The following is a 10679-nucleotide window of genomic DNA, read 5'->3' as shown; positions in this document are numbered from 1 at the left end:
GTGATGAACTTGAATCAAGTCAGACATTGTTCCCCCCTTTCCTCTATCAGCTCAAGTCCCTGTCTTGATGAGAATAAATGAGCTTTTAGACAGTGTATTTATAAGCGCGACTGATACTACGACTTTAACTAACACAGCTACGTTGAGCGTTACTGCCCGTTGCGTGCATGTGCCAGGTTGTCACCTCGTTCTGGACGAGGTGTTATGTTGTAACGATCTATCATGAGTCCTGGAGGTTATCACCTCGTTCTAGACAAGGTGTTATGTTATAACGATCTTCCATGAGTTTTCCTGATTCGTGTTGGACACGTGCATAATATATATAAATATATTATTCCCTCACAGTCATACTTTTAATATAAATTACTCTCTAATACTAAAAAATACACCTCAGAATTCCTACATATTACATTGACTTTTCATTCTTTAACAATGAATCTTGAATTTTTTTTTCTACATATTACAATACTTGTTGCACTTGCACTGAGCGTTCAATCATATAGCGCATCTATTAGATCTTCTGTTGTGATTGAATCCATGATGAGAGCGTGAAGGCCTGTAACCCTGATGTCCATAGATGCCTCGCTTATAGAGTCTATCCAACACTCTAACGTCTTCAGGAGACGACCAACACAACTCCAATCCACTTCATCAGTTGTCAATATGACGTGTTCAATTACATCACTTGCCAAAACTATGCTCCCACTAGTATCCTCCCCATCACTGCCATAAACCGCATCCATCATCTTGATCAGGCAATCTACAACATATTGTAGCCCTTTGGTTGAAGCCAGGATTTTACATCCTTCAATGGAGGTTGTTATTTGGGACAATAGGGGAAGCATAAATAAAACAGAATAGAATGGTCTTGGTTCGTCTTCACCCTTGATGGAAAGAAGGTACTCGAGAAGATCCGTGAGCCTTTAGCATGCGGCAAAGGGTGATTCCGCCAAGTACTTCCCAACAAACAACTTGAATCAAGAAGATCCTCTCCTTTTCTATGATCATGATCCTTTTCCTCTTGCAAGAACTCTAGAACCTTACCCATCGTCTCGTTCGGACCATTGACCATCATTATTCCCATGCTTTTATCAATATAACTCTCATTGATTTCAGAGACGTTTTCTGCTGAGACCGATTTCATCATCTTTTCGTTGAGACTAATTTCATCATCTTTTCTTATGATGATTCCTTCACGCATATGAATCTTCAAAGAATCACGCACACAAGAACAACTAGCCCTAGCATTTCCAGAGAGATAAGAGATAAGAGAACGAAGATAACAATAAAACAATCATTGAATACCAAAGACACGTGGCATCTTTAATTATTACAAAACTCAGGACGTGATATAGACCAACTAAGCAAAACCTAAACTACACAGAGACAGAAAAATCCTACAAAAATTTTGGCAGAGTTTCCTCTCAGATTTTCGACATTTCATAAATTTAAATCTGTCATAACCTTCAAATCCAATAAAACTACACCCAACTACTAAAAGAAATATCGATTAGCAGAACCGCTACTTAACCATCTCGACTAGTGCCAGTTAAGTCAAGTAACCAATCCTCGAATCAAAAATATCCTACAAAAATTTCGGCAGAATTTCCTCTGTATTTTCAACATTTCATAAACTTAAATCCTGTCATAACTTGGAAATCCAATAAAACTACACCCAACTACTAAAAGATATACTGATTCGTAGAACCGGCTACTTAACCATCTCGACTAGTGCCAGTTAAGTCAAGTAACCAACCCTCGAATCAAATATCGACAAATTCAAGCTAACTAGAGGAAGGAACAGCTTGGTTCAACTCACCTCAGGGCTCAAAGTAGAGGAATAAAATTTCAAAATTGTTACGACTTTCTACTTATGCTAATTTCCACAATTCCAAACGCATATGAAATGATAAACTAGCTAGATTAAGAATTGAAGAAAGCAAATCAAATAAGTGAATAACATTCTTTGGAAAGGTAATTCTTTCAAGACAAGCTATAGATTTTAAGAAACAAACCTATAGATTTCAAGATAACTACTCTTAGAAGTTAAAATAAGGTTGATAAGCTAATAGAATCCTTAAGGGATAAACAAGTAACAGGGGCATCAATCAAGAGCAAACATGCACTGTGCAATTACTAAAATTAGGATAACTACAAATTATAAGACCTTTGGTTACAGGTTGTGAACAGAGTCATAATTACACAACGAGTAAGCATCTTCACTCACCTCTTAGCTCGAGAAACATAAGCTAGTATGAACTTGCAGCAGTTTACTTCTCTGAGGCGAAAAAGTTGGTTCACAGTATCAAAAAGTGGAGAGATGCTATGTTGTTGAAAGCGTACAGTGCGTCAAGAAATTCAAAAAGATGCAATTGTAACTAAGAAATAAGCAAGGCCAACACTACATTAAGAAGAAAACATATGAAATTGAAGGATATAAATATCAGCTCCAAGAACCGGATCAAATCCCCCGGATAATCGATCTGAAATTTGTTTTATATGATTGTCATCTCCTATTCTAGCTTCTCTTGCTGCCAATCCTAAGTACAAGTGTCCATCAAAGACAAAGCTTATCAATATAGCTTCTTTTTTTGTTACTAGACACTTTCGGCTTAATTAAAACAAATAAAACCCCATAGGAAGATTATTGTTTTCTCCTTACGAGGAACAATTACTACGCATTCAGTTTCGCATGGAGCTCTACATTTTTCTTCAAGATCTAAGTGGCTCACCAAAAACATAACAATTACAACTAATCCATAGACATAAAGAACTCACAAAACAGATGATATATTTTGTACTATGACTCAAACTTTATTCAAAACCAACGAGAGAGGCCGACACTCCAAACCATTAAACATGATAAAACTCGGATACCAATACAAAAATACTTTAACTTTATTCCAAACCAACAGAGGGTCGACACTCCAAACCATTACAAAGAAGACTCTTGGGAATGATTTGCGACCTTCTTGTATGCCTTTGACACCATGTAATGCCGATTCAAAAAGAAAATCATTACAATCTGGTTCCAAGTGAGGGTTTGGCTGAACCAATTCTTAAAGTTTTTCCATTACAAGTCATACGGTTGATCCAAGTTCTTGCCACACAATTGAAGGTAACCAATAATCGGATACCGGTTTCCTCAACAACGGGTCGACTCGGAGGTTCCCATACAGTTCCCCATGCAGGTGGAGGCATGTCCACACTATGGTCCGAGAATGACTGAACATCTTCCATACTTTGGTCCCTTTCATTCCGTCCTCCATAAGAATGACGAGGAGGTGCATATTGTTCTGAAGGTAGCACAAATGTAGATTCAGTAGAATACTCGCGAGATGGAGCATTCCAATCTCCATAAGACTGAGGGGACGCATATTGTTCCGAAGAAGTAGCATAGGTGGAAGTAGTAGAGTATGCTTGAGGATCATTCCAATTCCCATAATATTGAGAACGTGAATATTCTTCTGGAGGATTCGCATATGAAGAGTCTGTAGAATATTCAACCATATTTGAACCAGTAGAAGAATATCCATAAGGCTGATCGTAAGAAAACAATCCACCAAATTGGCCCGCCAACGAGTCCACAGACATCTCGACCCCAGTAGATGACCCTTGCCCATAAAAACAATTGCTGGAGTCCGTGCTTCGGTAGGATCTGCTCTCCTTTGTCGACCTTTTCTTTGATGAGATCCTCGTCATGGAGGAAGCACCATGGTCGAGTCTTGAGTTGCATGGTCAAACCCATCCTCTTCATTAAAAGTATATTCCTCTATTATCACGCAAGACCGTGAGGAACCACCAGTTGCTTGTTGAGACCCAACAACAGTGCATCCACCCTACCACTTGGTGGTGGGATTTGTGAGGACCCACCCCTTGATTGTTGTGGAGGATCCACCCCTTGGCTGCGCGATTGAGGACCCACCCTCGATCTGTGACTTTGGTGTCACCCGTTGTGACCCAACACCACCACCAATGGAAACTCTAGGTTGTTGTGACTGAACCCCATCATTACCATCAAAACACGGAGGACCACCACCACCACCTACTCGACTCGGACCACGCCATCTCCACGACCACCACCACCTCCTCGACTTGGACCCAGCGGGCACGAACCCGAGCATGATCATCATCAAAACCAGAGGAGGACCACCACCACCTACCGACTCGGACCACTACCATCTCCACGACCACCACCACCTCCTCGACTAGGACCAGCGGCGCGAACTTGAGCATGATGATGATCATCATCATCGCTATATCGTTATCGTTATCGTCATCAACAACATTGTAAGCATTATCGTGCTCCCCATCACTAGGCATTCTCCATGCATCGGGATCATAATATGTTTCACCATCAAGTTGAGTGTCATTAGGAGATTGAAGCTGCTTCAAAGTTATCCCGGGATTGGGATTCGACGGGTTCCCAATTTCCATCTATTGGCACACCAGATTGCTCTCGCAATGTATGAATTAGGGCGACCGCTTTCATCTAATAATGCCTCGGGGTTCTCTCACGTCATCGATCCAATCAAAAATAGGACCGATCCGAGTCATTATCGGTACAATGATGTGAGGTCCAAGATCTTCTTTCTTCTTGAATTGGTTCTTTAGTTGGACATGCTTGCTTTTCGGTCGAAGGTTGTAGTGGACAAAGACTTCGATCCTCCAGTGACTCGGTTCTCGAGTTACAACGTTTCGCCGAGTGTATGAATCCAAACGTGCTCCAATTCCTCTCACATCCAGATGATGAGGTAGTTTGTGAGAGGATCCGTATAGCTAACGTTTTCAAGTGGTCGACATAACCGTCTTCAACATTCATCCACCAATCAGCTGCGTCAATGACAAACAATGTAGACCATATTATATAATTTTGTATGGACTAAAACTAAAATAGGTCAGTTACAAGTTCGTAGTGGGTTAACAATGAAACTAACCCGGCATGACTTTGGTTCTTCCATATACAAGAATTGGCGCAGAGAATACCCCATAAGCCTCTCGATAAGCTTTACATTCATTTAAGCAAGCCAATTGATCCGATAGGTTTGGGATCAATTGGTTAATGAGGTATGCGATTGCTTGAGAGGAACTCCCCATTGTATGCAACACTTTCACTATCGGCCGTAAATTACGGCGGGATTAAGGTAGTGTGCTACAAGCAAATTTGTAGCATATTAGCTTACAACGATTCTACGGTACAATTAAATAAACCTCGAAGTTAACAAAAATATTACCCACTTTGTGTAATGGGTGCCCCAATTGGTTGTTCCACCTCCTCTTAATGATTCCAACAATCCATTCAGCGGCGAATCTTCCTCGAACTTGCTCAATTGTTATTTCTACCCATCTCATTGTAAAAAATGGCATGGTCGGTTTATCATCCCTATCCACCTTTCCAATAAAACCACAATAGGTTCTAATACATACTACAATCCCTTCACATTCATTCGCCAAAATTCTCGGTCGTTTATAATATCCTCGACCATCATCATCCGGACCGTAGGATTATCATTCTTGATTTCAAGATATCCTTGGAAGTAAACATTGACCGAGCTTGTTCTTTTTCTTGACAAACTTTTCAATGCCATGTAATTCTTGGCAAATCTAGTTGGACCCATTTCGGACTAAGTCTCCACCACACACTTCCCTCATAAGGGAAACAACTTCGAGTGGTTATAAATGAAAGACGTGATATCCTTCACCGATCAAGGATTGCTTTTCGTCGGCGGGCTCGAGAAAATTCTTTCAAGATAAGGTCTATAGAATGAGCCGCGCATGGGGTCCAGAAAAGGTTATACCCTATTGTACATGAAGTAGTTTAGTAGACAGTTCATACAAAAAACCTATTTGCAAAAGGAATCTAAAATGGGAGAATAAAACTTATTTGTAAGTATACCATTTTCTCTTGCAAGCATCTCTCCAGCTTTCTTAAAATTCGCCCCGTTGTCCGTTACAATCTGAACAACATTCTCCTTGCCAACCTTGTCAACAACACGTCTCATGTGTTTCAGTAAGTGGCGGTGATCTTTCTTGTGTTTTCGATAGATCAATGGATCTAATCAAAAGTCATGAGCCCATCACAATACACCATGAAGTTCATCAAGCACCGTCGCGTTGGACCGATCCCAGAATCACACATAACGGTGACACCATATGTAGACCATTTTATTTTCATATGGTCAATATACAATTTTGCACTCTGCCTTAAGCCTCTGCAACTCTGAATTTTGTAGTTGATACCTGAAGGAGGGGTCACTCCAAGACCGGCGCGACATGCCTCATCGAACATCGGCTTGTAATACGGGTTGTTGGCCACTGCATTTGGAGACAAGTTTCCCCAAAGTACAAATCTAGCCACAACTGTTCTAAACACCCCAGCTTTTGACTTACCAGCTGGCGTCATCTGGTGGACAGATGGTTGATTAACATCAGGCCTTCTCGGCGAATCGACATCAATAAGCTCGGGATGCCTAGTGCTCTTCGAACGGGAGAAGAGAGACATAAGACCTTTGCCTTTGCGAGAGCTTGTGCTTGCAACATTGGTGTTCTCTCTGGTTGGAGCCTTCTTATCCCACGAGCCCGTCTCGCAGAACCTCTGGTACTCATCCCTAGATTGTTGCCGTGCTATCTCGAACTCGTTGTCATCCTCGTCTGAGTCTTCTCCAGGAGGGTGTGCATGCATGGCAGCTCTATAATGTTCTTCAGCTATCTTTTTTCCATTTCTCTTCTCAATTCCGGACTCAATTATTTGTCGGAACATGTCTCGAATTACCTTTCCACACTTTAAACATTTCTCAACATTTTTGTTCCCTCCGCCAAGATGTACTTTCAGCCTTGTAATGCCACCTCCAGCTAAAATCTTATCACAGTATTTGCACTGTGTCCCCTTTTTATTTCGAGGGATCTGGATAAGCGTGGTCCCACCCGATATCAAATCCCTTTGGCATTTCTATCCTCATTTATCACAAACGAATAATTTAATATATACATCAAACCAAAACATAATTAAATTTGATGATTCCTATTTAAAAATACATGGATCAAGTATGTGGTCCTATAACTCAAATCCAATGTTGCCTTAAGCGTAATCGGCGTTTTTTCTACATTTAATTATAATAGTCAAGCATCCAAATATTAATAATATCAAACAATTACTGTCAAGTTCAAACCGGCATCCGGCTTGTGATCGAATTAACCAATCTTTAAACAAGTAGGAACTCTCGGATGGAGGTGCCGTGTTCTGGAACCAAACTGTACTTTGAGTGATATCAAGAATATTCTAATGCTAACGTGTACTTTTATTGATATTCCAATGTTGTCTTAACGTGGAGGGCTTTTCCAACATCTAATTCTAATATTCATGCCTCTACCAATGCTAATCATATCTTCCCCTGTACTTAGAAATAACGGTATAAATCATTTAGACAATTTTACCATTGCATTATATTTTTAACACTAACTTGCTTGTTTATAAAACAAAAGAGTTAAAAATATTTTGACAAAGTTTCCTTTGTTTATTCAACTTTTGACCACTGTATTATGCCTAAAACACTCATATAGTAAAATAAGAAGAAAAAAATAAAAAAAAGACAACAAAAGACAAACATAAATTCTATAACTATCGGTTCATCAATAGAATCTGAATACCAAGTTAAATTACATTAGCTTTTCAAATTAATTTAAAGTCATGTAAAATAAAATATAAAAACATATAACCCGCATTAATTTGATAATTAAACCAAGAATAAATCCTAACACTACCCTAATATACAAACCAAATGACTTTACCATGGCACACAACCAAAACATATCCCTTATATGCATACAAACACCCACAATTTCAGTTGTTGCAAAAAATAACAAACAAAAAATAAAATTAGTATACGAAATGGGTAGAAGTTTTACCTCAAGAGAATCAGAAGCCAACTCCACTACTACGAATCAAACTCCACTACTGCAAATCAAACTCCACTACTGCACCAACAATGAACAGGTTATTTGAATTATTCTTACTAATAAATGCTCGACTTTCTTACTCAAAATACTAGAAAAATTGATATTTCTTTGGAAAAAAAAGTTTAATGCCCTAGTGCTAACAACCAAAAGTGGGAGAAGAACAAACCATCGAGACAACACGACGTACCTAGAGCACAACAACTAAGTTTTTTCAGGCGGCTTATGCTGCAAAATAGAAAAACAAGCAACCACTGAGAACATACTTATACAAAAGACAAGGAAGAGTTCACGGAAGAGTTTGCTCTACCCTACAAGGACCAAAGATGGGTACAATCCTCTTCTAGATGACTTCAAGAAGACAAAATATTTTATGATATACATAACTCAAATATAAAACCACCACTTAACATCACATTCTAAAAAAAATTCGGCAGAGTTTCCTTTGTATTTTCAACATTTCATAAATTAAAACCCGTCATAACCTGAAAATCATATAATATACTTCCATAACATATATTAAAACCTCATACCTCGTAAACCCAAGTACCCAACTACTCAAATATATATTGATTCAGTAGAACCTACTTAACCATCTCGACCAATGCGGTTAAGTCAAGTAACCAATCCTCGAATCAAAAGAATACTATAAATTATATACAAAAATTAAAATAAAAACAACATATACATCATTTCCACTTATATCATTGTTATACATAAGGGGTGTAGGCGGATATCAAAAAAATTCGACTCGATTTGCATTCAGATTGAAAAAATCGGATATTAATTTTAAGACTCAAGACTTTTGGACTCAAGAGTCAAGATTCATCCAACACACTCAATCAATCACAGAAAACCAAGTACCCTTAAGAGATGTAAGATCCTACTGCATTAAGGGTTTTGCTAGAAATCATGGAACTAATCTGAAAAGGAAATACATAAAATATATCTTCCCTCAAAAAAAAGAAAAATATATGATCAATATATGTCATGAAGAAATAGGCCTCAACTTTCCAAGTACAAAAGTGTACATAAGACGAGTGAAGTGGGGGATTGCCAGGACCTGCAAGTGAGGACTATGTGTATCATTGTCGCACTAAAGGCTAAATCCATTTAAAAGTGTACATGGATTCTACACAGTGAGTCGATGAGGCGAAAAGATCACATTCGGCATAGTTCCCCCCTCCTTTATTTTCTGATCAAGAATTACACAACGTTCTTGTTTAAGTACAACTATACCTACACATACTAAGTAGACCAAAAGTCCTACCACCACCACCCCCACCCCCACCAAATAGAGCATATATATGCAAACGCCAAGCAATAATAGAGACATGAGGTAATCATTTGGCTTGGTCATCACCCAATGCTTCACCCATTCGTCCATGTTAGAAAATGGCATGTTTTACACGTTTATAAATGTATTACGTAAACACTCAATGAAATGCCTAAAAAACACAAATAAGCACTTGTCATTTGTGCAAATTTCACCTTGACCATGTCATTTCAGAAAGTGACCAGCTCCCCTAATCACTTTAGTAGTAGTGAAACATTCTCGGTGCCTACAAAGTGTGGATATGGTTGTCATGGTTCGCCGACATCAACTCCTTGAATGCCAAGACTTTTATTGTGCCAAGAACATCCGGGTCCATCAAATCTGTCCAAATAACATGAACATGTTGTCATGCGCTTGTGAGGCCATACCTACCAAAATATAATGAAAATAACCAAAAAAGGAGAGGCACTAAAAGGTGTATATAAATTGTTTTGTAACCTGGTCCATTTCACAACCCTTATCGATAAGTGAGATTCATTTAAATCTCTCAAATACCATTGTACACCAATTATCGGTTTGTGAAACCGATTCCCTCCTTCCCAAACACCCCATCCTTCTACACCCAAACCAAAGCAAACAATGAAGAACATAAGCCCAGTTGTCATGATATCACACAACTAATCCTACAGTACAGTCAAGATAATGAAAATAAACATGGAAGGACTCTCAAATCACCTCCTTCAATATCATCAAACCGAATTCCAAAACAATTAAACATAATCTGAATATTAATATCTCAAAAGAAAGCTAATTAGATCAAAAGAAACATTATAATAGTACCTTTTTTAGAGGGAAAAGACCTTGCCAACTCACTAAACTCTACGACAATTTCGACTAAATACTGTGCACTCCGTCTCGGACGAGCGATCAAAGATATCCTTGGGGTATCACGGGCTTAATTAGCAAGGAACGATATCCACATGGCTATGTACAAAAGAAAAATAACCAAAGAATTCCTTTGCAGACATTGAAGAGCAAATACCAACTTAAGTAACTATTCAATTGACAAACTCAAAGGGCCATGATACTAAGTAGTAAGTACTGCCCTCATCGTCATGTGAGAACCTGCAGGTCTTGTGCGGGACTGAACTGCTGTCGACTAAACTCAGTCATGGGCGGAACCTAACCAATGTCGACTACACTCGGTCTTCCTCCGGAACCTAACAGCTTGTCGAACTAAACTCCTAGTGCAACGTCGGTTCGTCACCCTATCTATATTGGTCAAGGTGCCTTTCAAGCATACCCGAGGGGTATCATAGTTGCCCGTCTTAAAGATGAGCGTAACCTAGCTCTATTACCAGTTTGTAAGGACCCACTCCATCACCATGTCGCCATTTTGGTAGGGGCTGGATTATGTTAGGTAAATAACTAAATATGGGTCATGAGTCAA

At 39.1% G+C, this 10679-nt stretch overlaps 1 long non-coding RNA gene across 1 annotated transcript; it reads right to left on the bottom strand.

The window, feature by feature from the left end:
• Nucleotides 1–321: 321 nt before the first annotated feature.
• LOC147498339 (uncharacterized) lies at nucleotides 322–9610 on the bottom strand. The gene is made up of 5 exons (XR_015195440.1): nucleotides 9445–9610; nucleotides 8086–8181; nucleotides 7906–7974; nucleotides 2228–2278; nucleotides 322–1241 (listed from the first exon to the last, which is right to left on the bottom strand). It is a non-coding gene; the product is annotated as an uncharacterized LOC147498339 (long non-coding RNA).
• Between the last annotated feature and the right edge of the window lie 1069 nt (nucleotides 9611–10679).

The sequence above is a fragment of the Coptis chinensis genome, chromosome 5, assembly GCF_015680905.1.
Source record: "Coptis chinensis isolate HL-2020 chromosome 5, ASM1568090v1, whole genome shotgun sequence".
NCBI classification, from domain to species: Eukaryota; Viridiplantae; Streptophyta; class Magnoliopsida; order Ranunculales; family Ranunculaceae; genus Coptis; species Coptis chinensis.
Note: the sequence above shows the minus strand (reverse complement) of the source record. Positions and strands in the feature narration are given on the sequence as shown.